The 22,297-nt window shown below is 37.5% G+C and overlaps 8 non-coding genes and 74 pseudogenes across 8 annotated transcripts; all 82 read left to right on the forward strand.

Moving 5' to 3' along the window:
• Positions 1 to 84: 84 nt before the first annotated feature.
• LOC148494133 (5S ribosomal RNA) lies at positions 85 to 203 on the forward strand (annotated as a pseudogene).
• Positions 204 to 318: 115 nt separating this feature from the next.
• LOC148494134 (5S ribosomal RNA) lies at positions 319 to 437 on the forward strand (annotated as a pseudogene).
• A 116-nt stretch (positions 438 to 553) lies between these two features.
• On the forward strand, positions 554 to 672 carry LOC148494135 (5S ribosomal RNA; annotated as a pseudogene).
• A 116-nt stretch (positions 673 to 788) lies between these two features.
• Positions 789 to 907, forward strand: LOC148494136 (5S ribosomal RNA; annotated as a pseudogene).
• A 351-nt stretch (positions 908 to 1,258) lies between these two features.
• Positions 1,259 to 1,377, forward strand: LOC148494137 (5S ribosomal RNA; annotated as a pseudogene).
• Positions 1,378 to 1,493: 116 nt separating this feature from the next.
• LOC148494138 (5S ribosomal RNA) lies at positions 1,494 to 1,612 on the forward strand (annotated as a pseudogene).
• Positions 1,613 to 1,728: 116 nt separating this feature from the next.
• LOC148494139 (5S ribosomal RNA) lies at positions 1,729 to 1,847 on the forward strand (annotated as a pseudogene).
• Positions 1,848 to 1,963: 116 nt separating this feature from the next.
• On the forward strand, positions 1,964 to 2,082 carry LOC148494140 (5S ribosomal RNA; annotated as a pseudogene).
• A 115-nt stretch (positions 2,083 to 2,197) lies between these two features.
• LOC148494141 (5S ribosomal RNA) lies at positions 2,198 to 2,316 on the forward strand (annotated as a pseudogene).
• A 116-nt stretch (positions 2,317 to 2,432) lies between these two features.
• LOC148494142 (5S ribosomal RNA) lies at positions 2,433 to 2,551 on the forward strand (annotated as a pseudogene).
• Positions 2,552 to 2,667: 116 nt separating this feature from the next.
• Positions 2,668 to 2,786, forward strand: LOC148494143 (5S ribosomal RNA; annotated as a pseudogene).
• A 351-nt stretch (positions 2,787 to 3,137) lies between these two features.
• Positions 3,138 to 3,256, forward strand: LOC148494144 (5S ribosomal RNA; annotated as a pseudogene).
• A 116-nt stretch (positions 3,257 to 3,372) lies between these two features.
• LOC148494145 (5S ribosomal RNA) lies at positions 3,373 to 3,491 on the forward strand (annotated as a pseudogene).
• Positions 3,492 to 3,607: 116 nt separating this feature from the next.
• LOC148494146 (5S ribosomal RNA) lies at positions 3,608 to 3,726 on the forward strand (annotated as a pseudogene).
• Positions 3,727 to 3,842: 116 nt separating this feature from the next.
• Positions 3,843 to 3,961, forward strand: LOC148494147 (5S ribosomal RNA; annotated as a pseudogene).
• A 115-nt stretch (positions 3,962 to 4,076) lies between these two features.
• On the forward strand, positions 4,077 to 4,195 carry LOC148494148 (5S ribosomal RNA; annotated as a pseudogene).
• Positions 4,196 to 4,311: 116 nt separating this feature from the next.
• Positions 4,312 to 4,430, forward strand: LOC148494149 (5S ribosomal RNA; annotated as a pseudogene).
• A 116-nt stretch (positions 4,431 to 4,546) lies between these two features.
• On the forward strand, positions 4,547 to 4,665 carry LOC148494150 (5S ribosomal RNA; annotated as a pseudogene).
• A 351-nt stretch (positions 4,666 to 5,016) lies between these two features.
• Positions 5,017 to 5,135, forward strand: LOC148494151 (5S ribosomal RNA; annotated as a pseudogene).
• A 116-nt stretch (positions 5,136 to 5,251) lies between these two features.
• Positions 5,252 to 5,370, forward strand: LOC148494152 (5S ribosomal RNA; annotated as a pseudogene).
• Positions 5,371 to 5,486: 116 nt separating this feature from the next.
• Positions 5,487 to 5,605, forward strand: LOC148494153 (5S ribosomal RNA; annotated as a pseudogene).
• A 116-nt stretch (positions 5,606 to 5,721) lies between these two features.
• Positions 5,722 to 5,840, forward strand: LOC148494154 (5S ribosomal RNA). Its single transcript, XR_015871241.1, has one exon. It is a non-coding gene; the product is annotated as a 5S ribosomal RNA (ribosomal RNA).
• A 116-nt stretch (positions 5,841 to 5,956) lies between these two features.
• Positions 5,957 to 6,075, forward strand: LOC148494155 (5S ribosomal RNA; annotated as a pseudogene).
• Positions 6,076 to 6,190: 115 nt separating this feature from the next.
• On the forward strand, positions 6,191 to 6,309 carry LOC148494156 (5S ribosomal RNA; annotated as a pseudogene).
• Positions 6,310 to 6,425: 116 nt separating this feature from the next.
• LOC148494157 (5S ribosomal RNA) lies at positions 6,426 to 6,544 on the forward strand (annotated as a pseudogene).
• A 116-nt stretch (positions 6,545 to 6,660) lies between these two features.
• On the forward strand, positions 6,661 to 6,779 carry LOC148494158 (5S ribosomal RNA; annotated as a pseudogene).
• A 351-nt stretch (positions 6,780 to 7,130) lies between these two features.
• LOC148494159 (5S ribosomal RNA) lies at positions 7,131 to 7,249 on the forward strand (annotated as a pseudogene).
• Positions 7,250 to 7,365: 116 nt separating this feature from the next.
• Positions 7,366 to 7,484, forward strand: LOC148494160 (5S ribosomal RNA; annotated as a pseudogene).
• Positions 7,485 to 7,600: 116 nt separating this feature from the next.
• Positions 7,601 to 7,719, forward strand: LOC148494161 (5S ribosomal RNA; annotated as a pseudogene).
• Positions 7,720 to 7,835: 116 nt separating this feature from the next.
• On the forward strand, positions 7,836 to 7,954 carry LOC148494162 (5S ribosomal RNA; annotated as a pseudogene).
• Positions 7,955 to 8,069: 115 nt separating this feature from the next.
• On the forward strand, positions 8,070 to 8,188 carry LOC148494163 (5S ribosomal RNA; annotated as a pseudogene).
• A 116-nt stretch (positions 8,189 to 8,304) lies between these two features.
• On the forward strand, positions 8,305 to 8,423 carry LOC148494164 (5S ribosomal RNA; annotated as a pseudogene).
• Positions 8,424 to 8,539: 116 nt separating this feature from the next.
• Positions 8,540 to 8,658, forward strand: LOC148494165 (5S ribosomal RNA; annotated as a pseudogene).
• A 351-nt stretch (positions 8,659 to 9,009) lies between these two features.
• On the forward strand, positions 9,010 to 9,128 carry LOC148494166 (5S ribosomal RNA; annotated as a pseudogene).
• A 350-nt stretch (positions 9,129 to 9,478) lies between these two features.
• On the forward strand, positions 9,479 to 9,597 carry LOC148494167 (5S ribosomal RNA; annotated as a pseudogene).
• A 115-nt stretch (positions 9,598 to 9,712) lies between these two features.
• LOC148494168 (5S ribosomal RNA) lies at positions 9,713 to 9,831 on the forward strand (annotated as a pseudogene).
• Positions 9,832 to 9,947: 116 nt separating this feature from the next.
• On the forward strand, positions 9,948 to 10,066 carry LOC148494169 (5S ribosomal RNA; annotated as a pseudogene).
• A 116-nt stretch (positions 10,067 to 10,182) lies between these two features.
• Positions 10,183 to 10,301, forward strand: LOC148494170 (5S ribosomal RNA). The gene has a single exon (XR_015871148.1). It is a non-coding gene; the product is annotated as a 5S ribosomal RNA (ribosomal RNA).
• A 351-nt stretch (positions 10,302 to 10,652) lies between these two features.
• Positions 10,653 to 10,771, forward strand: LOC148494171 (5S ribosomal RNA; annotated as a pseudogene).
• A 116-nt stretch (positions 10,772 to 10,887) lies between these two features.
• On the forward strand, positions 10,888 to 11,006 carry LOC148494172 (5S ribosomal RNA; annotated as a pseudogene).
• A 116-nt stretch (positions 11,007 to 11,122) lies between these two features.
• On the forward strand, positions 11,123 to 11,240 carry LOC148494173 (5S ribosomal RNA; annotated as a pseudogene).
• Positions 11,241 to 11,590: 350 nt separating this feature from the next.
• LOC148494174 (5S ribosomal RNA) lies at positions 11,591 to 11,709 on the forward strand (annotated as a pseudogene).
• A 350-nt stretch (positions 11,710 to 12,059) lies between these two features.
• Positions 12,060 to 12,178, forward strand: LOC148494175 (5S ribosomal RNA; annotated as a pseudogene).
• A 116-nt stretch (positions 12,179 to 12,294) lies between these two features.
• Positions 12,295 to 12,413, forward strand: LOC148494176 (5S ribosomal RNA; annotated as a pseudogene).
• Positions 12,414 to 12,529: 116 nt separating this feature from the next.
• LOC148494177 (5S ribosomal RNA) lies at positions 12,530 to 12,648 on the forward strand (annotated as a pseudogene).
• A 351-nt stretch (positions 12,649 to 12,999) lies between these two features.
• On the forward strand, positions 13,000 to 13,118 carry LOC148494178 (5S ribosomal RNA; annotated as a pseudogene).
• A 116-nt stretch (positions 13,119 to 13,234) lies between these two features.
• LOC148494179 (5S ribosomal RNA) lies at positions 13,235 to 13,353 on the forward strand (annotated as a pseudogene).
• A 116-nt stretch (positions 13,354 to 13,469) lies between these two features.
• LOC148494180 (5S ribosomal RNA) lies at positions 13,470 to 13,588 on the forward strand (annotated as a pseudogene).
• A 116-nt stretch (positions 13,589 to 13,704) lies between these two features.
• On the forward strand, positions 13,705 to 13,823 carry LOC148494181 (5S ribosomal RNA). Its single transcript, XR_015871242.1, has one exon. It is a non-coding gene; the product is annotated as a 5S ribosomal RNA (ribosomal RNA).
• Positions 13,824 to 13,938: 115 nt separating this feature from the next.
• LOC148494182 (5S ribosomal RNA) lies at positions 13,939 to 14,057 on the forward strand (annotated as a pseudogene).
• Positions 14,058 to 14,172: 115 nt separating this feature from the next.
• Positions 14,173 to 14,291, forward strand: LOC148494183 (5S ribosomal RNA; annotated as a pseudogene).
• A 116-nt stretch (positions 14,292 to 14,407) lies between these two features.
• LOC148494184 (5S ribosomal RNA) lies at positions 14,408 to 14,526 on the forward strand (annotated as a pseudogene).
• Positions 14,527 to 14,642: 116 nt separating this feature from the next.
• On the forward strand, positions 14,643 to 14,761 carry LOC148494185 (5S ribosomal RNA; annotated as a pseudogene).
• A 116-nt stretch (positions 14,762 to 14,877) lies between these two features.
• LOC148494186 (5S ribosomal RNA) lies at positions 14,878 to 14,996 on the forward strand (annotated as a pseudogene).
• Positions 14,997 to 15,111: 115 nt separating this feature from the next.
• Positions 15,112 to 15,230, forward strand: LOC148494187 (5S ribosomal RNA). The gene has a single exon (XR_015871147.1). It is a non-coding gene; the product is annotated as a 5S ribosomal RNA (ribosomal RNA).
• Positions 15,231 to 15,346: 116 nt separating this feature from the next.
• LOC148494188 (5S ribosomal RNA) lies at positions 15,347 to 15,465 on the forward strand (annotated as a pseudogene).
• A 339-nt stretch (positions 15,466 to 15,804) lies between these two features.
• On the forward strand, positions 15,805 to 15,923 carry LOC148494189 (5S ribosomal RNA). The gene has a single exon (XR_015871149.1). It is a non-coding gene; the product is annotated as a 5S ribosomal RNA (ribosomal RNA).
• Positions 15,924 to 16,274: 351 nt separating this feature from the next.
• Positions 16,275 to 16,393, forward strand: LOC148494190 (5S ribosomal RNA; annotated as a pseudogene).
• Positions 16,394 to 16,509: 116 nt separating this feature from the next.
• Positions 16,510 to 16,628, forward strand: LOC148494191 (5S ribosomal RNA; annotated as a pseudogene).
• A 115-nt stretch (positions 16,629 to 16,743) lies between these two features.
• LOC148494192 (5S ribosomal RNA) lies at positions 16,744 to 16,862 on the forward strand (annotated as a pseudogene).
• Positions 16,863 to 16,977: 115 nt separating this feature from the next.
• LOC148494193 (5S ribosomal RNA) lies at positions 16,978 to 17,096 on the forward strand (annotated as a pseudogene).
• Positions 17,097 to 17,211: 115 nt separating this feature from the next.
• On the forward strand, positions 17,212 to 17,330 carry LOC148494194 (5S ribosomal RNA; annotated as a pseudogene).
• A 115-nt stretch (positions 17,331 to 17,445) lies between these two features.
• On the forward strand, positions 17,446 to 17,564 carry LOC148494195 (5S ribosomal RNA; annotated as a pseudogene).
• Positions 17,565 to 17,680: 116 nt separating this feature from the next.
• LOC148494196 (5S ribosomal RNA) lies at positions 17,681 to 17,799 on the forward strand (annotated as a pseudogene).
• A 116-nt stretch (positions 17,800 to 17,915) lies between these two features.
• LOC148494197 (5S ribosomal RNA) lies at positions 17,916 to 18,034 on the forward strand (annotated as a pseudogene).
• Positions 18,035 to 18,150: 116 nt separating this feature from the next.
• On the forward strand, positions 18,151 to 18,269 carry LOC148494198 (5S ribosomal RNA; annotated as a pseudogene).
• A 116-nt stretch (positions 18,270 to 18,385) lies between these two features.
• On the forward strand, positions 18,386 to 18,504 carry LOC148494199 (5S ribosomal RNA; annotated as a pseudogene).
• Positions 18,505 to 18,620: 116 nt separating this feature from the next.
• LOC148494200 (5S ribosomal RNA) lies at positions 18,621 to 18,739 on the forward strand (annotated as a pseudogene).
• A 351-nt stretch (positions 18,740 to 19,090) lies between these two features.
• On the forward strand, positions 19,091 to 19,209 carry LOC148494201 (5S ribosomal RNA; annotated as a pseudogene).
• Positions 19,210 to 19,325: 116 nt separating this feature from the next.
• On the forward strand, positions 19,326 to 19,444 carry LOC148494202 (5S ribosomal RNA). Its single transcript, XR_015871243.1, has one exon. It is a non-coding gene; the product is annotated as a 5S ribosomal RNA (ribosomal RNA).
• A 115-nt stretch (positions 19,445 to 19,559) lies between these two features.
• Positions 19,560 to 19,678, forward strand: LOC148494203 (5S ribosomal RNA; annotated as a pseudogene).
• Positions 19,679 to 19,793: 115 nt separating this feature from the next.
• Positions 19,794 to 19,912, forward strand: LOC148494204 (5S ribosomal RNA; annotated as a pseudogene).
• Positions 19,913 to 20,027: 115 nt separating this feature from the next.
• On the forward strand, positions 20,028 to 20,146 carry LOC148494205 (5S ribosomal RNA; annotated as a pseudogene).
• A 115-nt stretch (positions 20,147 to 20,261) lies between these two features.
• LOC148494206 (5S ribosomal RNA) lies at positions 20,262 to 20,380 on the forward strand (annotated as a pseudogene).
• Positions 20,381 to 20,496: 116 nt separating this feature from the next.
• On the forward strand, positions 20,497 to 20,615 carry LOC148494207 (5S ribosomal RNA; annotated as a pseudogene).
• Positions 20,616 to 20,731: 116 nt separating this feature from the next.
• On the forward strand, positions 20,732 to 20,850 carry LOC148494208 (5S ribosomal RNA; annotated as a pseudogene).
• A 116-nt stretch (positions 20,851 to 20,966) lies between these two features.
• LOC148494209 (5S ribosomal RNA) lies at positions 20,967 to 21,085 on the forward strand. Its single transcript, XR_015871175.1, has one exon. It is a non-coding gene; the product is annotated as a 5S ribosomal RNA (ribosomal RNA).
• A 116-nt stretch (positions 21,086 to 21,201) lies between these two features.
• Positions 21,202 to 21,320, forward strand: LOC148494210 (5S ribosomal RNA; annotated as a pseudogene).
• A 116-nt stretch (positions 21,321 to 21,436) lies between these two features.
• LOC148494211 (5S ribosomal RNA) lies at positions 21,437 to 21,555 on the forward strand. Its single transcript, XR_015871131.1, has one exon. It is a non-coding gene; the product is annotated as a 5S ribosomal RNA (ribosomal RNA).
• A 116-nt stretch (positions 21,556 to 21,671) lies between these two features.
• On the forward strand, positions 21,672 to 21,790 carry LOC148494212 (5S ribosomal RNA; annotated as a pseudogene).
• A 115-nt stretch (positions 21,791 to 21,905) lies between these two features.
• Positions 21,906 to 22,024, forward strand: LOC148494213 (5S ribosomal RNA; annotated as a pseudogene).
• Positions 22,025 to 22,140: 116 nt separating this feature from the next.
• LOC148494214 (5S ribosomal RNA) lies at positions 22,141 to 22,259 on the forward strand (annotated as a pseudogene).
• Positions 22,260 to 22,297: the final 38 nt, after the last annotated feature.

The following is a 22,297-nucleotide window of genomic DNA, read 5'->3' on the forward strand; positions in this document are numbered from 1 at the left end:
CATTTTACATTTAATTTTTTCAACTTATCAATGAATTTACTTGAGTTAAGAAGTAATAGAGGTCTAAAGTTAATGTTTTTGAGCACCTACAGCCAAACCACACTGGACATGCCCAATCTCGTCTGATATTGGAAGCTATGCAGTGTTGGGCCTGGTTAGTACTTGGATGGGAGAACACCTGGGAATACCAGGTGCAAGAGGTAATTTTATACTGCCATAACATTCTTTTCTATTACATTTTACATTTCATTTTTCAACTAATCATTGAATTTACTTGAGTTAAGAAGTAAAAGAGGTCTAAAGTTAATGTTTTTGAGCACCTACAGCCAAACCACACTGGACATGCCCAATCTCATCTGATCTTGGAAGCTATGCAGTGTTGGGCCTGGTTAGTACTTGGATGGGAGACTACCTGGGCATGCCAGGTGCTGTAGGTAATTTTATGCAGCCATAACATTCTTTTCTATTACATTTTACTTTTAATTTTTTCAACTTATCTATGAATTTACTTGAGTTAAGAAGTAAAAGAGGTCTATAGTTAATGTTTTTGAGCACCTACAGCCAAACCACACTGGACATACCCAATCTCATCTTATCTTGGAAGCTATGCAGTGTTAGGCCTGGTTAGTACTTGGACGGAAGACCACCTGGGAATACCAGGTGCTGTAGGTAATTTTATATAGCCATAACATTCTTTTCTATTACATTTTACATTAAATTTTTTCAACTTATCAATGAATTTACTTGAGTTAAGAAGTAAAAGAGGTCTAAAGTTAATGTTTTTGAGCACCTACAGTCAAACCACACTGGACATGCCCAATCTCGTCTGATCTTGGAAGCTATGCAGTGTTGGGCCTAGTTAGTACTTGGATGGGAGACCCACTGGGTATACCAGGTGCTGTAGGTAATTTTATACTGCCAGAACATTCTTTTCTATTACATTTTACATTTAATTTTTTCAACTTATCAATGAATTTACTTGAGTTAAGAAGTAATAGAGGTCTAAATTTAATGCTTTTGAGCACCTACAGCCAAACCACACTGGACATGCCCAATCTCGTCTGATCTTGTAAGCCTTGCTGTGTTGGGCCTGGTTTGTACTTGGATGGGAGACCACCTGGGAATACCAGTTGCTGTAGGAAATTTTATACAGCCAAAACATTCTTTTCTATTACATTTTACATTTAATTTTTTCAACTTATCAATGAATTTACTTGAGTTAAGAAGTAAAAGAGGTCTAAAGTTAATGTTTTTGAGCACCTACTGCCAAACCACACTGGACATGCCCAATCTTGTTTGATTTTGGAAGCTAAGCAGTGTTGGGCCTGGTTAGTACTTGGATGGAAGACCACCTGGGAATACCAGGTGCTGTAGGTAATTTTATACTGCCATAACATTCTTTTCTATTACATTTTACATTTAATTTTTTCAACTTATCAATGAATTCACTTGAGTTAAGAAGTAATAGAGGTCTAAAGTTAATGGTTTTGGGCACCTACAGCCAAACCACACTGGACATGCCCAATCTCGTCTGATCTTGGAAGCTATGCAGTGTTGGGCCTGGTTAGTACTTGGATGGGAGACCACCTGGGAATACCAGGAGCAGTAGGTAATTTTATACTGCCAAAACATTCTTTTCTATTAAATTTTACATTTCATTTTTTCAACTTATCAATGAATTTACTTGAGTTAAGAAGTAATAGAGGTCTAAATTTAATGCTTTTGAGCACCTACAGCCAAACCACACTGGACATGCCCAATCTCGTCTGATCTTATAAGCTATGCAGTGTTGGGCCTGGTTTGTACTTGGATGGGAGACCACCTGGGAATTGCAGGTGCTGTAGGAAATTTTATACAGCCAAAACATTCTTTTCTATTACATTTTACATTTAATTTTTTCAACTTATCAATGAATTTACTTGAGTTAAGAAGTAATAGAGGTCTAAAGTTAATGTTTTTGAGCACCTACAGCCAAACCACACTGGACATGCCCAATCTCGTCTGATATTGGAAGCTATGCAGTGTTGGGCCTGGTTAGTACTTGGATGGGAGAACACCTGGGAATACCAGGTGCAAGAGGTAATTTTATACTGCCATAACATTCTTTTCTATTACATTTTACATTTCATTTTTCAACTAATCATTGAATTTACTTGAGTTAAGAAGTAAAAGAGGTCTAAAGTTAATGTTTTTGAGCACCTACAGCCAAACCACACTGGACATGCCCAATCTCATCTGATCTTGGAAGCTATGCAGTGTTGGGCCTGGTTAGTACTTGGATGGGAGACTACCTGGGCATGCCAGGTGCTGTAGGTAATTTTATGCAGCCATAACATTCTTTTCTATTACATTTTACTTTTAATCTTTTCAACTTATCAATGAATTTACTTGAGTTAAGAAGTAAAAGAGGTCTATAGTTAATGTTTTTGAGCACCTACAGCCAAACCACACTGGACATACCCAATCTCATCTTATCTTGGAAGCTATGCAGTGTTGGGCCTGGTTAGTACTTGGACGGAAGACCACCTGGGAATACCAGGTGCTGTAGGTAATTTTATATAGCCATAACATTCTTTTCTATTACATTTTACATTAAATTTTTTCAACTTATCAATGAATTTACTTGAGTTAAGAAGTAAAAGAGGTCTGAAGTTAATGTTTTTGAGCACCTACAGTCAAACCACACTGGACATGCCCAATCTCGTCTGATCTTGGAAGCTATGCAGTGTTGGGCCTAGTTAGTACTTGGATGGGAGACCCCCTGGGAATACCAGGTGCTGTAGGTAATTTTATACTGCCATAACATTCTTTTCTATTACATTTTACATTTAATTTTTTCAACTTATCAATGAATTTACTTGAGTTAAGAAGTAATAGAGGTCTAAATTTAATGCTTTTGAGCACCTACAGCCAAACCACACTGGACATGCCCAATCTCGTCTGATCTTGTAAGCCTTGCTGTGTTGGGCCTGGTTTGTACTTGGATGGGAGACCACCTGGGAATACCAGTTGCTGTAGGAAATTTTATACAGCCAAAACATTCTTTTCTATTACATTTTACATTTAATTTTTTCAACTTATCAATGAATTTACTTGAGTTAAGAAGTAAAAGAGGTCTAAAGTTAATGTTTTTGAGCACCTACTGCCAAACCACACTGGACATGTCCAATCTTGTTTGATTTTGGAAGCTAAGCAGTGTTGGGCCTGGTTAGTACTTGGATGGGAGACCACCTGGGAATACCAGGTGCTGTAGGTAATTTTATACTGCCATAACATTCTTTTCTATTACATTTTACATTTAATTTTTTCAACTTATCAATGAATTCACTTGAGTTAAGAAGTAATAGAGGTCTAAAGTTAATGGTTTTGGGCACCTACAGCCAAACCACACTGGACATGCCCAATCTCGTCTGATCTTGGAAGCTATGCAGTGTTGGGCCTGGTTAGTACTTGGATGGGAGACCACCTGGGAATACCAGGAGCAGTAGGTAATTTTATACTGCCAAAACATTCTTTTCTATTAAATTTTACATTTCATTTTTTCAACTTATCAATGAATTTACTTGAGTTAAGAAGTAATAGAGGTCTAAATTTAATGCTTTTGAGCACCTACAGCCAAACCACACTGGACATGCCCAATCTCGTCTGATCTTATAAGCTATGCAGTGTTGGGCCTGGTTTGTACTTGGATGGGAGACCACCTGGGAATTGCAGGTGCTGTAGGAAATTTTATACAGCCAAAACATTCTTTTCTATTACATTTTACATTTAATTTTTTCAACTTATCAATGAATTTACTTGAGTTAAGAAGTAATAGAGGTCTAAAGTTAATGTTTTTGAGCACCTACAGCCAAACCACACTGGACATGCCCAATCTCGTCTGATATTGGAAGCTATGCAGTGTTGGGCCTGGTTAGTACTTGGATGGGAGAACACCTGGGAATACCAGGTGCAAGAGGTAATTTTATACTGCCATAACATTCTTTTCTATTACATTTTACATTTCATTTTTCAACTAATCATTGAATTTACTTGAGTTAAGAAGTAAAAGAGGTCTAAAGTTAATGTTTTTGAGCACCTACAGCCAAACCACACTGGACATGCCCAATCTCATCTGATCTTGGAAGCTATGCAGTGTTGGGCCTGGTTAGTACTTGGATGGGAGACTACCTGGGCATGCCAGGTGCTGTAGGTAATTTTATGCAGCCATAACATTCTTTTCTATTACATTTTACTTTTAATCTTTTCAACTTATCAATGAATTTACTTGAGTTAAGAAGTAAAAGAGGTCTATAGTTAATGTTTTTGAGCACCTACAGCCAAACCACACTGGACATACCCAATCTCATCTTATCTTGGAAGCTATGCAGTGTTGGGCCTGGTTAGTACTTGGACGGAAGACCACCTGGGAATACCAGGTGCTGTAGGTAATTTTATATAGCCATAACATTCTTTTCTATTACATTTTACATTAAATTTTTTCAACTTATCAATGAATTTACTTGAGTTAAGAAGTAAAAGAGGTCTGAAGTTAATGTTTTTGAGCACCTACAGTCAAACCACACTGGACATGCCCAATCTCGTCTGATCTTGGAAGCTATGCAGTGTTGGGCCTAGTTAGTACTTGGATGGGAGACCCCCTGGGAATACCAGGTGCTGTAGGTAATTTTATACTGCCATAACATTCTTTTCTATTACATTTTACATTTAATTTTTTCAACTTATCAATGAATTTACTTGAGTTAAGAAGTAATAGAGGTCTAAATTTAATGCTTTTGAGCACCTACAGCCAAACCACACTGGACATGCCCAATCTCGTCTGATCTTGTAAGCCTTGCTGTGTTGGGCCTGGTTTGTACTTGGATGGGAGACCACCTGGGAATACCAGTTGCTGTAGGAAATTTTATACAGCCAAAACATTCTTTTCTATTACATTTTACATTTAATTTTTTCAACTTATCAATGAATTTACTTGAGTTAAGAAGTAAAAGAGGTCTAAAGTTAATGTTTTTGAGCACCTACTGCCAAACCACACTGGACATGTCCAATCTTGTTTGATTTTGGAAGCTAAGCAGTGTTGGGCCTGGTTAGTACTTGGATGGGAGACCACCTGGGAATACCAGGTGCTGTAGGTAATTTTATACTGCCATAACATTCTTTTCTATTACATTTTACATTTAATTTTTTCAACTTATCAATGAATTCACTTGAGTTAAGAAGTAATAGAGGTCTAAAGTTAATGGTTTTGGGCACCTACAGCCAAACCACACTGGACATGCCCAATCTCGTCTGATCTTGGAAGCTATGCAGTGTTGGGCCTGGTAAGTACTTGGATGGGAGAAAACCTGGGAATACCAGGAGCTGTAGGTAATTTTATACTGCCAAAACATTCTTTTCTATTAAATTTTACATTTCATTTTTTCAACTTATCAATGAATTTACTTGAGTTAAGAAGTAATAGAGGTCTAAATTTAATGCTTTTGAGCACCTACAGCCAAACCACACTGGACATGCCCTATCTCGTCTGATCTTATAAGCTATGCAGTGTTGGGCCTGGTTTGTACTTGGATGGGAGACCACCTGGGAATTGCAGGTGCTGTAGGAAATTTTATACAGCCAAAACATTCTTTTCTATTACATTTTACATTTAATTTTTTCAACTTATCAATGAATTTACTTGAGTTAAGAAGTAAAAGAGGTCTAAAGTTAATGTTTTTGAGCACCTACAGCCAAACCACACTGGACATGCCCAATCTCATCTGATCTTGGAAGCTATGCAGTGTTGGGCCTGGTTAGTACTTGGATGGGAGACCACCTGGGAATACCAGGAGCTGTAGGTAATTTTATACTGCCATAACATTATTTTCTATTACATTTTACATTTAATTTTTTCAACTTATCAATGAATTTACTTGAGTTAAGAAGTAATAGAGGTCTAAAGTTAATGTTTTTGAGCACCTACAGCCAAACCACACTGGACATGCCCAATCTCATCTGATATTGGAAGCTATGCAGTGTTGGGCCTGGTTAGTACTTGGATGGGAGAACACCTGGGAATACCAGGTGCAAGAGGTAATTTTATACTGCCATAACATTCTTTTCTATTACATTTTACATTTCATTTTTCAACTAATCATTGAATTTACTTGAGTTAAGAAGTAAAAGAGGTCTAAAGTTAATGTTTTTGAGCACCTACAGCCAAACCACACTGGACATGCCCAATCTCATCTGATCTTGGAAGCTATGCAGTGTTGGGCCTGGTTAGTACTTGGATGGGAGACTACCTGGGCATGCCAGGTGCTGTAGGTAATTTTATGCAGCCATAACATTCTTTTCTATTACATTTTACTTTTAATCTTTTCAACTTATCAATGAATTTACTTGAGTTAAGAAGTAAAAGAGGTCTATAGTTAATGTTTTTGAGCACCTACAGCCAAACCACACTGGACATACCCAATCTCATCTTATCTTGGAAGCTATGCAGTGTTGGGCCTGGTTAGTACTTGGACGGAAGACCACCTGGGAATACCAGGTGCTGTAGGTAATTTTATATAGCCATAACATTCTTTTCTATTACATTTTACATTAAATTTTTTCAACTTATCAATGAATTTACTTGAGTTAAGAAGTAAAAGAGGTCTGAAGTTAATGTTTTTGAGCACCTACAGTCAAACCACACTGGACATGCCCAATCTCGTCTGATCTTGGAAACTATGCAGTGTTGGGCCTAGTTAGTACTTGGATGGGAGACCCCCTGGGAATACCAGGTGCTGTAGGTAATTTTATACTGCCATAACATTCTTTTCTATTACATTTTACATTTAATTTTTTCAACTTATCAATGAATTTACTTGAGTTAAGAAGTAATAGAGGTCTAAATTTAATGCTTTTGAGCACCTACAGCCAAACCACACTGGACATGCCCAATCTCGTCTGATCTTGTAAGCCTTGCTGTGTTGGGCCTGGTTTGTACTTGGATGGGAGACCACCTGGGAATACCAGTTGCTGTAGGAAATTTTATACAGCCAAAACATTCTTTTCTATTACATTTTACATTTAATTTTTTCAACTTATCAATGAATTTACTTGAGTTAAGAAGTAAAAGAGGTCTAAAGTTAATGTTTTTGAGCACCTACTGCCAAACCACACTGGACATGTCCAATCTTGTTTGATTTTGGAAGCTAAGCAGTGTTGGGCCTGGTTAGTACTTGGATGGGAGACCACCTGGGAATACCAGGTGCTGTAGGTAATTTTATACTGCCATAACATTCTTTTCTATTACATTTTACATTTAATTTTTTCAACTTATCAATGAATTCACTTGAGTTAAGAAGTAATAGAGGTCTAAAGTTAATGGTTTTGGGCACCTACAGCCAAACCACACTGGACATGCCCAATCTCGTCTGATCTTGGAAGCTATGCAGTGTTGGGCCTGGTTAGTACTTGGATGGGAGAAAACCTGGGAATACCAGGAGCTGTAGGTAATTTTATACTGCCAAAACATTCTTTTCTATTAAATTTTACATTTCATTTTTTCAACTTATCAATGAATTTACTTGAGTTAAGAAGTAATAGAGGTCTAAATTTAATGCTTTTGAGCACCTACAGCCAAACCACACTGGACATGCCCTATCTCGTCTGATCTTATAAGCTATGCAGTGTTGGGCCTGGTTTGTACTTGGATGGGAGACCACCTGGGAATTGCAGGTGCTGTAGGAAATTTTATACAGCCAAAACATTCTTTTCTATTACATTTTACATTTAATTTTTTCAACTTATCAATGAATTTACTTGAGTTAAGAAGTAATAGAGGTCTAAAGTTAATGTTTTTGAGCACCTACAGCCAAACCACACTGGACATGCCCAATCTCGTCTGATATTGGAAGCTATGCAGTGTTGGGCCTGGTTAGTACTTGGATGGGAGAACACCTGGGAATACCAGGTGCAAGAGGTAATTTTATACTGCCATAACATTCTTTTCTATTACATTTTACATTTCATTTTTCAACTAATCATTGAATTTACTTGAGTTAAGAAGTAAAAGAGGTCTAAAGTTAATGTTTTTGAGCACCTACAGCCAAGCCACACTGGACATACCCAATCTTGTTTGATCTTGGAAGCTATGCAGTGTTGGGCCTGGTTAGTACTTGGATGGGAGACCTCCTGGGAATACCAGGTGCTGTAGGTAATTTTATGCAGCCATAACATTCTTTTCTATTACATTTTACTTTTAATTTTTTCAACTTATTAATGAATTTACTTGAGTTAAGAAGTAAAAGAGGTCTAAAGTTAATGTTTTTGAGCACCTACAGTCAAACCACAGAGGACATGCCCAATCTCAGCTGATCTTGGAAGCTATGCAGTGTTGGGCCTGGTTAGTACTTGGATGGGAGACCACCTGGGAATACCAGGTGCTGTAGGTAATTTTATACTGCCATAACATTCTTTTCTATTACATTTTACATTTAATTTTTTCAACTTATCAATGAGTTTACTTGAGTTAAGAAGTAATAGAGGTCTAAATTTAATGCTTTTGAGCACCTACAGCCAAAGCACACTGGACATGCCCAATCTCGTCTGATCTTGGAAGCTATGCAGTGTTGGGCCTGGTTAGTACTTGGACAGGAGACCACCTGGGAATACCAGGTGCTGTAGGTAATTTTATACTGCCATAACATTCTTTTCTATTACATTTTACATTTAATTTTTTCAACTTATCAATGAATTTACTTGAGTTAAGAAGTAATAGAGGTCTAAATTGAATGCTTTTGAGCACCTACAGCCAAACCACACTGGACATGCCCAATCTTGTCTGATCTTGTAAGCTTTGCTCTGTTGGGCCTGGTTTGTACTTGGATGGGAGACCACCTGGGAATACCAGTACCTGTTGGAAATTTTATACAGCCAAAACATTCTTTTCTATTACATTTTACATTTAATTTTTTCAACTTATCAATGAATTTACTTGAGTTAAGAAGTAAAAGAGGTCTAAAGTTAATGTTTTTGAGCACCTACAGCCAAACCACACTGGACATGCCCAGTCTCGTTTGATCTTGGAAGCTATGCAGTGTTGGGCCTAGTTAGTACTTGGATGGGAGACCCCCTGGGAATACCTGGTGCTGTAGGTAATTTTATACTGCCATAACATTCTTTTCTATTACATTTTACATTTAATTTTTTCAACTTATCAATGAATTTACTTGAGTTAAGAAGTAATAGAGGTCTAAATTTAATACTTTTGAGCACCTACAGCCAAACCACACTGGACATGCCCAATCTCGTCTGATCTTGTAAGCCTTGCTGTGTTGGGCCTGGTTTGTACTTGGATGGGAGACCACCTGGGAATACCAGTTGCTGTAGCAAATTTTATACTGGCAAAACATTCTTTTCTATTACATTTTACATTTCATTTTTCAACTTATCATTGAATTTACTTGAGTTAAGAAGTAAAAGAGGTCTAAAGTTAATGTTTTTGAGCACCTACAGCCAAACCACACTGGACATGCCCAATCTTGTTTGATCTTGGAAGCTATACAGAGTTGGGCCAGGTTAGTACTTGGATGGGAGACCACCTGGGAATACCAGGAGCTGTAGGTAATTTTATACTGGCAAAACATTCTTTTCTCTTACATTTTACATTTCTTTTTTCAACTTATCTTTGAATTTACTTGAGTTAAGAAGTAAAAGAGGTCTAAAGTTAATGTTTTTGAGCACCTACAGCCAAGCCACACTGGACATGCCCAATCTTGTTTGATCTTGGAAGCTATGCAGTGTTGGGCCTGGTTAGTACTTGGATGGGAGACCTCCTGGGAATACCAGGTGCTGTAGGTAATTTTATGCAGCCATAACATTCTTTTATATTACATTTTACTTTTAATTTTTTCAACTTATTAATGAATTTACTTGAGTTAAGAAGTAATAGAGGTCTAAATTAAATGCTTTTGAGCACCTACAGCCAAAGCACACTGGACATGCCCAATCTCGTCTGATCTTGGAAGCTATGCAGTGTTGGGCCTGGTTAGTACTTGGACAGGAGACCACCTGGGAATACCAGGTGCTGTAGGTAATTTTATATAGCCATAACATTCTTTTCTATTACATTTTACATTACATTTTTTCAACTTATCAATGAATTTACTTGAGTTAAGAAGTAAAAGAGGTCTAAAGTTAATGTTTTTGAGCACCTACAGTCAAACCACACTGGACATGCCCAATCTCGTCTGATCTTGGAAGCTATGCAGTGTTGGGCCTGGTTAGTACTTGGATGGGAGACCCCCTGGGAATACCAGGTGCTGTAGGTAATTTTATACTGCCATAACATTCTTTTCTATTACATTTTACATTTAATTTTTTCAACTTATCAATGAATTTACTTGAGTTAAGAAGTAATAGAGGTCTAAATTGAATGCTTTTGAGCACCTACAGCCAAACCACACTGGACATGCCCAATCTTGTCTGATCTTGTAAGCTTTGCTCTGTTGGGCCTGGTTTGTACTTGGATGGGAGACCACCTGGGAATACCAGTACCTGTTGGAAATTTTATACAGCCAAAACATTCTTTTCTATTACATTTTACATTTAATTTTTTCAACTTATCAATGAATTTACTTGAGTTAAGAAGTAAAAGAGGTCTAAAGTTAATGTTTTTGAGCACCTACAGCCAAACCACACTGGACATGCCCAGTCTCGTTTGATCTTGGAAGCTATGCAGTGTTGGGCCTGGTTAGTACTTGGACGGGAGACCACCTGGGAATACCAGGTGCTGTAGGTAATTTTATATAGCCATAACATTCTTTTCTATTACATTTTACATTTAATTTTTTCAACTTATCAATGAATTTACTTGAGTTAAGAAGTAATAGAGGTCTACATTTAATGCTTTTGAGCACCTACAGCCAAACCACACTGGACATGCCCAATCTCGTCTGATCTTATAAGCTATGCAGTGTTGGGCCTGGTTTGTACTTGGATGGGAGACCACCTGGGAATTGCAGGTGCTGTAGGAAATTTTATACAGCCAAAACATTCTTTTCTATTACATTTTACATTTAATTTTTTCAACTTATCAATGAATTTATTTGAGTTAAGAAGTAAAAGAGGTCTAAAGTTAATGTTTTTGAGCACCACAGCCAAACCACACTGGACATGCCCAATCTCAACTGATCTTGGAAGCTATGCAGTGTTGGGCCTGGTTAGTACTTGGATGGGAGACCACCTGGGAATACCAGGAGCTGTAGGTAATTTTATACTGCCATAACATTATTTTCTATTACATTTTACATTTAATTTTTTCAACTTATCAATGAATTTACTTGAGTTAAGAAGTAACAGAGGTCTAAAGTTAATGTTTTTGAGCACCTACAGCCAAACCACACTGGACATGCCCAATCTCGTGTGATATTGGAAGCTATGCAGTGTTGGGCCTGGTTAGTACATTGATGGGAGAACACCTGGGAATACCAGGTGCAAGAGATAATTTTATACTGCCATAACATTCTTTTCCATTACATTTTACATTTCATTTTTCAACTTATCATTGAATTTACTTGAGTTAAGAAGTAAAAGAGGTCTAAAGTTAAGGTTTTTGAGCCACTACAGCCAAACCACACTGGACATGCCCAATCTCATCTGATCTTGGAAGCTATGCAGTGGTGGGCCTGGTTAGTACTTGGATGGGAGACCACCTAGGAATCCCAGGTGCTGTAGGTAATTTTATACTGCCTTAACGTTATTTTCTATTACATTTTACATTTAATTTTTTCAACTTATCAATGAATTTACTTGAGTTAAGAAGTAAAAGAGGTCTAAAGTTAATGTTTTTGAGCACCTACATCCAAACCACACTGGACATGCCCAATCTCGTCTGATATTGGAAGCTATGCAGTGTTGGGCCTGGTTAGTACTTGGATCGGAGAACACCTGGGAATACCAGGTGCAAGAGGAAATTTTATACTGCCATAACATTCTTTTCTATTACATTTTACATTTCATTTTTCAACTAATCATTGAATTTACTTGAGTTAAGAAGTAAAAGAGGTCTAAAGTTAATGTTTTTGAGCACCTACAGCCAAACCAAACTGGACATGCCCAATCTCGTCTGATCTTGGAAGCTATGCAGTGTTGGGCCTGGTTAGTACTTGGATGGGAGACTACCTGGGCATGCCAGGTACTGTAGGTAATTTTATGCAGCCATAACATTCTTTTCTATTACATTTTACTTTTAATTTTTTCAACTTATCAATGAATTTACTTGAGTTAAGAAGTAAAAGAGGTCTAAAGTTAATGTTTTTGAGCGCCTACAGCCAAACCACACTGGACATACCCAATCTCATCTTATCTTGGAAGCTATGCAGTGTTGGGCCTGGTTAGTACTTGGACGGAAGACCACCTGGGAATACCAGGTGCTGTAGGTAATTTTATATAGCCATAACATTCTTTTCTATTACATTTTACATTACATTTTTTCAACTTTTCAATAAATTTACTTGAGTTAAGAAGTAAAAGAGGTCTAATGTTAATGTTTTTGAGCACCTGCAGTCAAACCACACTGGACATGCCCAATCTCGTCTGATCTTGGAAGCTATGCAGTGTTGGGCCTGGTTAGTACTTGGATGGGTGACCCCCTGGGAATACCAGGTGCTGTAGGTAATTTTATACTGCCATATCATTCTTTTCTATTACATTTTACATTTAATTTTTTCAACTTATCAATGAATTTACTTGAGTTAAGAAGTAATAGAGGTCTAAATTTAATGCTTTTGAGCACCTACAGCCAAACCACACTGGACATGCCCAATCTCGTCTGATCTTGTAAGCCTTGTTGTGTTGGGCCTGGTTTGTACTTGGATGGGAGACCACCTGGGAATACCAGTTGCTGTAGCAAATTTTATACAGCCAAAACATTCTTTTCCATTACATTTTACATTTAATTTTTTCAACTTATCATTGAATTTACTTGAGTTAAGAAGTAAAAGAGGTCTAAAGATAATGTTTTTGAGCACCTACAACCAAACCACACTGGACATGCCCAATCTTGTTTGATCTTGGAAGCTATGCAGTGTTGGGACTGGTTAGTACTTGGATGGGAGACCACCTGGGAATACCAGGTGCTGTAGGTAATTTTATACTGCCATAACATTCTTTTCTATTACATTTTACATTTAATTTTTTCAACTTATCAATGAATTTACTTGAGTTAAGAAGTAATAGAGGTCTAAAGTTAATGGTTTTGGGCACCTACAGCCAAACCACACTGGAAATGCCCAATCTCATCTGATCTTGGAAACTATGCAGTGTTGGGCCTGGTTAGTACTTGGATGGGAGACTACCTGGGCATGCCAGGTGCTGTAGGTAATTTTATGCAGCCATAACATTCTTTTCTATTACATTTTACATTTAATTTTTTCAACTTATCAATGAATTTACTTGAGTTAAGAAGTAAAAGAGGTCTAAAGTTAAGGTTTTTGAGCACCTACAGTCAAACCACAGAGGACATGCCCAATCTCATCTGATCTTGGAAGCTATGCAGTGTTGGGCATGGTTAGTACTTGGATGGGAGACCACCTGGGAATACCAGGTGCTGTAGGTAATTTTATACTGCCATAACATTCTTTTCTATTACATTTTACATTTAATTTTTTCAACTTATCAATGAATTTACTTGAGTTAAGAAGTAATAGAGGTCTAAAGTTAATGGTTTTGGGCACCTACAGCCAAACCACACTGGACATGCCCAATCTCATCTGATCTTGGAAGCTATGCAGTGTTGGGCCTGGTTAGTACTTGGATGGGAGACCACCTGGGAATACCAGGAGCTGTAGGTAATTTTATACTGGCAAAACATTCTTTTCTATTACATTTTACATTTCATTTTTCAACTTCTCATTGAATTTACTTGAGTTAAGAAGTAAAAGAGGTCTAAAGTTAACGTTTTTGAGCATGTACAGCCAAACCACACTGGACATGCCCAATCTTGTCTGATCTTGGAAGCTATGCAGTGTTGGGCCTGGTTAGTATTTGGATGGGAGACCACCTGGGAATACCAGGAGCTGTAGGTAATTTTATACTGGCAAAACATTCTTTTCTATTACATTTTACATTTCTTCTTTCAACTTATCTTTGAATTTACTTGAGTTAAGAAGTAAAAGAGGTCTAAAGTTAATGTATTTGAGCACCTACAGCCAAACCACACTGGACATGCCCAATCTTGTTTGATCTTGGAATCTATGCAGTGTTGGGCCTGGTTAGTACTTGGATGGGAGACTACCTGGGCATGCCAGGTGCTGTAGGTAATTTTATGCAGCCATAACATTCTTTTCTATTACATTTTACTTTTAATTTTTTCAACTTATTAATGAATTTACTTGAGTTAAGAAGTAAAAGAGGTCTAAAGTTAATGTTTTTGAGCACCTACAGTCAAACCACAGAGGACATGCCCAATCTCATCTGATCTTGGAAGCTATGCAGTGTTGGGCCTGGTTAGTACTTGGATGGGAGACCACCTGGGAATACCAGGTGCTGTAGGTAATTTTATACTGCCATAACATTCTTTTCTATTACATTTTACATTTAATTTTTTCAACTTATCAATGAATTTACTTGAATTAAGAAGTAATAGAGGTCTAAATTTAATGCTTTTGAGCACCTACAGCCAAACCACACTGGACATGCCCAATCTCGTCTGATCGTGCAAAATATGCTGTGTTGGGTCTGGTTTGTACTTGGATGGGAAACCACCTGGGAATACCAGGTGCTGAAGGTAATTTTAGACAGCCAAAGCATTCTTTTCTATTACATTTTACATTTAATTTTTTCAACTTATCAATGAATTTACTTGAGTTAAGAAGTAACAGAGGTCTAAAGTTAATGTTTTTGAGCACCTACAGCCAAACCACGCTGGACTTGCCCAATCTCATCTGATCTTGGAAACTATGCAGTGTTGGGCCTGGTTAGTACTTGGATGGGAGACCACCTGGGAATACCAGGAGCTGTAGATATCTTTATACTGCCATAACATTCTTTTCTATTACATTTTACATTTCATTTTTCAAATAATCATTGAATTTACTTGGGTTTTGAAGTAAAAGAGGTCTAAAGTTAATGTTTTTGAGCACCTACAGCCAAACCACATTGGACATGCCCAATCTCATCTGAACTTGGAAGCTAAACAGTGTTGGGCCTGGTTAGTACTTGGATGGGAGACCACCTGGGAATACCAGGTGCTGTAGGTAATTTTATACTGCCATAACATTCTTTTCTATTACATTTTACATTTTATTTTTTCAACTTATCAATGAATTTACTTGCGTTAAGAAGTAAAAGAGGTCTAAAGTTAATGTATTTGAACACCTACAGCCAAACCACACTGGACATGCCCAATCTTGTCTGATCTTGGAAGCTATGCAGTGTTGGGCCTGGTTAGTACTTGGATGGGAGACCACCTGGGAATACCAGGTGCTGAAGGTAATTTTATAGAGCCATAACATTCTTTTCTATTACATTTTACATTTAATTTTTTCAACTTATCAATGAATTTATTTGAGTTAAGAAGTAAAAGAGGTCTAAAGTTAATGTTTTTGAGCGCCTACAGCCAAAACACACTGGACATACCCAATCTCATCTTATCTTGGAAGCTATGCAGTGTTGGGCCTGGTTAGTACTTGGACTGAAGACCACCTGGGATTACCAGGTGCTGTATGTATTTTTATATAGCCATAACATTCTTTTCTATTACATTTTTTCAACTTATCAATGAATTTACTTGAGTTAAGAAGTAAAAGAGGTCTAAAGTTAATGTTTTTGAGCACCTACAGTCAAACCACACTGGACATGCCCAATCTCGTCTGATCTTGGAAGCTATGCAGTGTTGGGCCTGGTTAGTACTTGGATGGGAGACCCCCTGGGAATACCAGGTGCTGTAGGTAATTTTATACTGCCATAACATTCTTTTCTATTACATTTTACATTTAATTTTTTCAACTTATCAATGAATTTACTTGAGTTAAGAAGTAATAGAGGTGTAAATTTAATGATTTTGAGCACCTACAGCCAAACCACACTGGACATGCCCAATCTCGTCTGATCTTGTAAGCCTTGTTGTGTTGGGCCTGGTTTGTACTTGGATGGGAGACCACCTGGGAATACCAGTTGCTGTAGCAAATTTTATACAGCCAAAACATTCTTTTCTATTACATTTTACATTTAATTTTTTCAACTTATCATTGAATTTACTTGAGTTAAGAAGTAAAAGAGGTCTAAAGTTAATGTTTTTGAGCACCTACAGCCAAACCACACTGGACATGCCCAATCTTGTCTGATCTTGGAAGCTATGCAGTGTTGGGCCTGGTTAGTACTTGGATGGGAGACCACCTGGGAATACCAGGTGCAGTAGGTAATTTTATACTGCCATAACATTCTTTTCTATTACATTTTACATTTAATTTTTTCAACTTATCAATGAATTTACTTGAGTTAAGAAGTAATAGAGGTCTAAAGTTAATGGATTTGGGCACCTACAGCCAAACCACACTGGACATGCCCAATCTCATCTGATCTTGGAAGCTATGCAGTGTTGGGTCTGGTTAGTACCTGGATGGGAGACCACCTGGGAATACCAGGAGCTGTAGGTAATTTTATACTGGCAAAACATTCTTTTCTATTACATTTTACATTTCATTTTTCAACTTATCATTGAATTTACTTGAGTTAAGAAGTAAAAGAGGTCTAAAGTTATTGTTTTTGAGCACCTACAGCCAAACCTCACTGGACATGCCCAATCTTGTCTGATCTTGGAAGCTATGCAGTGTTGGACCTGGTTAATACTTGGATGGGAGACCACCTGGGAATACCAGGAGCTGTAGGTAATTTTATACTGGCAAAACATTCTTTTCTATTACATTTTACATTTCTTTTTTCTACTTATCTTTGAATTTACTTGAGTTAAGAAGTAAAAGAGGTCTAAAGTTAATGTTTTTGAGCACCTAGAGCCAAACCACACTGGACATGCCCAATCTTGTTTGATCTTGGAAGCTATGCAGTGTTGGGCTTGGTTAGTACTTGGATGGGAGACCACCTGGGAATACCAGGTGCTGTAGGTAATTTTATACTGCCATAACATTCTTTTCTATTACATTTTACATTTATTTTTTCAACTTATCAATGAATTTACTTGAGTTAAGAAGTAATAGAGGTCTAAAGTTAATGGTTTTGGGCACCTACAGCAAAACCACACTGGACAAGCCCAATCTCATCTGGTCTTGGAAGCTATGCAGTGTTGGGCCTGGTTAGTACTTGGATGGGAGACCACCTGGGAATACGAGGAGCTGTAGGTAATATTATACTGCCATAACATTCTTTTCTATTACATTTTACATTTAATTTTTCAACTAATCATTGAATTTACTTGAGTTAAGAAGTAAAAGAGGTCTAAAGTTAATGTTTTTGAGCACCTACAGCCAAACCACACTGGACATGCCCGATCTCGTCTGATCTTGGAAGCTATGCAGTGTTGGGCCTGGTTAGTACTTGGATGGGAAACTACCTGGGCATGCCAGGTGCTGTAGGTAATTTTATGCAGCCATAACATTCTTTTCTATTAAATTTTACTTTTAATTTTTTCAACTTATCAATGAATTTACTTGAGTTAAGAAGTAACAGAGGTCTAAAGTTAATGTTTTTGAGCACCTATAGTCAAACCACAGAGGACATGCCCAATCTCATCTGATCTTGGAAGCTATGCAGTGTTGGGCCTGGTTAGTACTTGGATGGGAGACCACCTGGGAATATCAGGTGCTGTAGGTAATTTTATACTGCCATAACATTCTTTTCTATTACATTTTACATTTAATTTTTTCAACTTATCAATGAATTTACTTGAGTTAAGAAGTAATAGAGGTCTAAATTTAATGCTTTTGAGCACCTACAGCCAAACCACACTGGACATGCCCAATCTCGTCTGATCTTGCAAACTATGCAGTGTTGGGCCTGGTTTGTACTTGGATGGGAAACCACCTTGGAATACCAGGTGCTGTAGGTAATTTTAGACAGCCAAAACATTCTTTTCTATTACATTTTACATTTAATTTTTTCAACTTATCAATGAATTTACTTGAGTTAAGAAGTAAAAGAGGTCTAAAGTTAATGTTTTTGAGCACCAACAGCCAAACCACGCTGGACTTGCCCAATCTCATCTGATCTTGGAAACTATGCAGTGTTGGGCCTGGTTAGTACTTGTATGGGAGACCACCTGGGAATACCAGGTGCTGTAGGTAATTTTATAGATGCATAGCATTCTTTTCTATTACATTTTACATTTAATTTTTTCAACTTATCAATGAATTTATTTGAGTTAAGAAGTAAAAGAGGTCTATAGTTAATGTTTTTGAGCACCTACAACCAAACCACACTGGACATACCCAATCTTGTTTGATCTTGGAAGCTATGCAGTGTTGGGCCTGGTTAGTACTTGGATGGGAGACCACCTGGGAATACCAGGTGCTGTAGGTAATTTTATACTGCCATAACATTCTTTTCTATTACATTTTACATTTAATTTTTTCAACTTATCAATGAATTTACTTGAGTTAAGAAGTAATAGAGGTCTAAATTTAATGGTTTTGGGCATCTACAGCCAAAACACACTGGACATGCCCAATCTCATCTGATCTTGGAAGCTATGCAGTGTTGGGCCTGGTTAGTACTTGGATGGGAGACCACCTGGGAATACCAGGTGCTGTAGGTAATTTTATACTGCCATAACATTCTTTTCTATTACATATTACATTTAATTTTTTCAACTTATCAATGAATTTACTTGAGTTAAGAAGTAATAGAGGTCTAAATTTAATGATTTTGAGCACCTACAGCCAAACCACACTGGACATGCCCAATCTCGTCTGATCTTGTAAGCCTTGCTGTGTTGGGCCTGGTTTGTACATGGATGGGAGACCACCTGGGAATACCAGTTGCTGTAGCAAATTTTATACAGCCAAAACATTCTTTTCTATTACATTTTACATTTAATTTTTTCAACTTATCATTGAATTTACTTGAGTTAAGAAGTAAAAGAGGTCTAAAGTTAATGTTTTTGAGCACCTACAGCCAAACCACACTGGACATGCCCAATCTTGTCTGATCTTGGAAGCTATGCAGTGTTGGGCCTGGTTAGTACTTGGATGGGAGACCACCTGGGAATACCAGGTGCTGTAGGTAATTTTATACTGCCATAACATTCTTTTCTATTACATTTTACATTTAATTTTTTCAACTTATCAATGAATTTACTTGAGTTAAGAAGTAATAGAGGTCTAAAGTTAATGGTTTTGGGCACCTACAGCCAAACCACACTGGACATGCCCAATCTCATCTGATCTTGGAAGCTATGCAGTGTTGGGCCTGGTTAGTACTTGGATGGGAGACCACCTGGGAATACCAGGAGCTGTAGGTAATTTTATACTGGCAAAACATTCTTTTCTATTACATTTTACATTTCATTTTTCAACTTATCATTGAATTTACTTGAGTTAAGAAGTAAAAGAGGTCTAAAGTTATTGTTTTTGAGCACCTACAGCCAAACCTCACTGGACATGCCCAATCTTGTCTGATCTTGGAAGCTATGCAGTGTTGGGCCTGGTTAGTACTTGGATGGGAGACCACCTGGGAATACCAGGAGCTGTAGGTAATTTTATACTGGCAAAACATTCTTTTCTATTACATTTTACATTTCTTTTTTCAACTTATCTTTGAATTTACTTGAGTTAAGAAGTAAAAGAGGTCTAAAGTTAATGTTTTTGAGCACCTACAGCCAAACCACTCTGGACATGCCCAATCTTGTTTGATCTTGGAAGCTATGCAGTGTTGGGCCTGGTTAGTACTTGGATGGGAGACCACCTGGGAATACCAGGTGTTGTAGGTAATTTTATACTGCCATAACATTCTTTTCTATTACATTTTACATTTATTTTTTCAACTTATCAATGAATTTACTTGAGTTAAGAAGTAATAGAGGTCTAAAGTTAATGGTTTTGGGCACCTACAGCAAAACCACACTGGACAAGCCCAATCTCATCTGATCTTGGAAGCTATGCAGTGTTGGGCCTGGTTAGTACTTGGATGGGAGACCACCTGGGAATACGAGGAGCTGTAGGTAATTTTATACTGCCATAACATTCTTTTCTATTACATTTTACATTTCATTTTTCAACTAATCATTGAATTTACTTGAGTTAAGAAGTAAAAGAGGTCTAAAGTTAATGTTTTTGAGCACCTACAGCCAAACCACACTGGACATGCCCGATCTCGTCTGATCTTGGAAGCTATGCAGTGTTGGGCCTGGTTAGTACTTGGATGGGAAACTACCTGGGCATGCCAGGTGCTGTAGGTCATTTTATGCAGCCATAACATTCTTTTCTATTACATTTTACTTTTAATTTTTTCAACTTATCAATGAATTTACTTGAGTTAAGAAGTAACAGAGGTCTAAAGTTAATGTTTTTGAGCACCTATAGTCAAACCACAGAGGACATGCCCAATCTCATCTGATCTTGGAAGCTATGCAGTGTTGGGCCTGGTTAGTACTTGGATGGGAGACCACCTGGGAATATCAGGTGCTGTAGGTAATTTTATACTGCCATAACATTCTTTTCTAATACATTTTACATTTAATTTTTTCAACTTATCAATGAATTTACTTGAGTTAAGAAGTAATAGAGGTCTAAATTTAATGCTTTTGAGCACCTACAGCCAAACCACACTGGACATGCCCAATCTCGTCTGATCTTGCAAACTATGCAGTGTTGGGCCTGGTTTGTACTTGGATGGGAAACCACCTGGGAATACCAGGTGCTGTAGGTAATTTTAGACAGCCAAAACATTCTTTTCTATTACATTTTACATTTAATTTTTTCAACTTATCAATGAATTTACTTGAGTTAAGAAGTAAAAGAGGTCTAAAGTTAATGTTTTTGAGCACCTACAGCCAAACCACGCTGGACTTGCCCAATCTCATCTGATCTTGGAAACTATGCAGTGTTGGGCCTGGTTAGTACTTGGATGGGAGACCACCTGGGAATACCAGGTGCTGTAGGTAATTTTATAGATGCATAGCATTCTTTTCTATTACATTTTACATTTAATTTTTTCAACTTATCAATGAATTTATTTGAGTTAAGAAGTAAAAGAGGTCTATAGTTAATGTTTTTGAGCACCTACAACCAAACCACACTGGACATGCCCAATCTTGTTTGATCTTGGAAGCTATGCAGTGTTGGGCCTGGTTAGTACTTGGATGGGAGACCACCTGGGAATACCAGGTGCTGTAGGTAATTTTATACTGCCATAACATTCTTTTCTATTACATTTTACATTTAATTTTTTCAACTTATCAATGAATTTACTTGAGTTAAGAAGTAATAGAGGTCTAAATTTAATGGTTTTGGGCATCTACAGCCAAACCACACTGGACATGCCCAATCTCGTCTGATCTTGGAAGCTATGCAGTGTTGGGCCTGGTTAGTACTTGGATGGGAGACCACCTGGGAATACCAGGTGCTGTAGGTAATTTTATACTGCCATAACATTCTTTTCTATTACATTTTACATTTAATTTTTTCAACTTATCAATGAATTTACTTGAGTTAAGAAGTAATAGAGGTCTAAAGTTAATGTTTTTGAGCACCTACAGCCAAACCACACTGGACATGCCCAATCTTGTCTGATCTTGGAAGCTATGCAGTGTTGGGCCTGGTTTGTACTTGGATGGGAGACCAACTGGGAATACCAGGAGCTGTAGGTAATTTTCTACTGGCAAAACATTCTTTTCTATTACATTTTACATTTCTTTTTTCAACTTATCTTTGAATTTACTTGAGTTAAGAAGTAAAAGAGGTCTAAAGTTAATGTTTTTGAGCACCTACAGCCAAACCACACTGGACATGCCCAATCTTGTTTGATCTTGGAAGCTATGCAGTGTTGGGCCTGGTTAGCACTTGGATGGGAGACCACCTGGGAATACCAGGTGCTGTAGGTAATTTTATACTGCCATAACATTCTTTTCTATTACATTTTGCATTTAATTTTTTCAACTTATCAATGAATTTACTTGAGTTAAGAAGTAATAGAGGTCTAAAGTTAATGGTTTTGGGCACCTACAGCCAAACCACACTGGACATGCCCAATCTCATCTGATCTTGGAAGCTATGCAGTGTTGGGCCTGGTTAGTACTTGGATGGGAGACTACCTGGGCATGCCAGGTGCTGTAGGTAATTTTATGCAGCCATAACATTCTTTTCTATTACATTTT

The sequence above is a fragment of the Taudactylus pleione genome, unplaced genomic scaffold (genome assembly GCF_031769625.1).
Source record: "Taudactylus pleione unplaced genomic scaffold, aTauple2 ptg000550l, whole genome shotgun sequence".
NCBI lineage: Eukaryota > Metazoa > Chordata > Amphibia > Anura > Myobatrachidae > Taudactylus > Taudactylus pleione.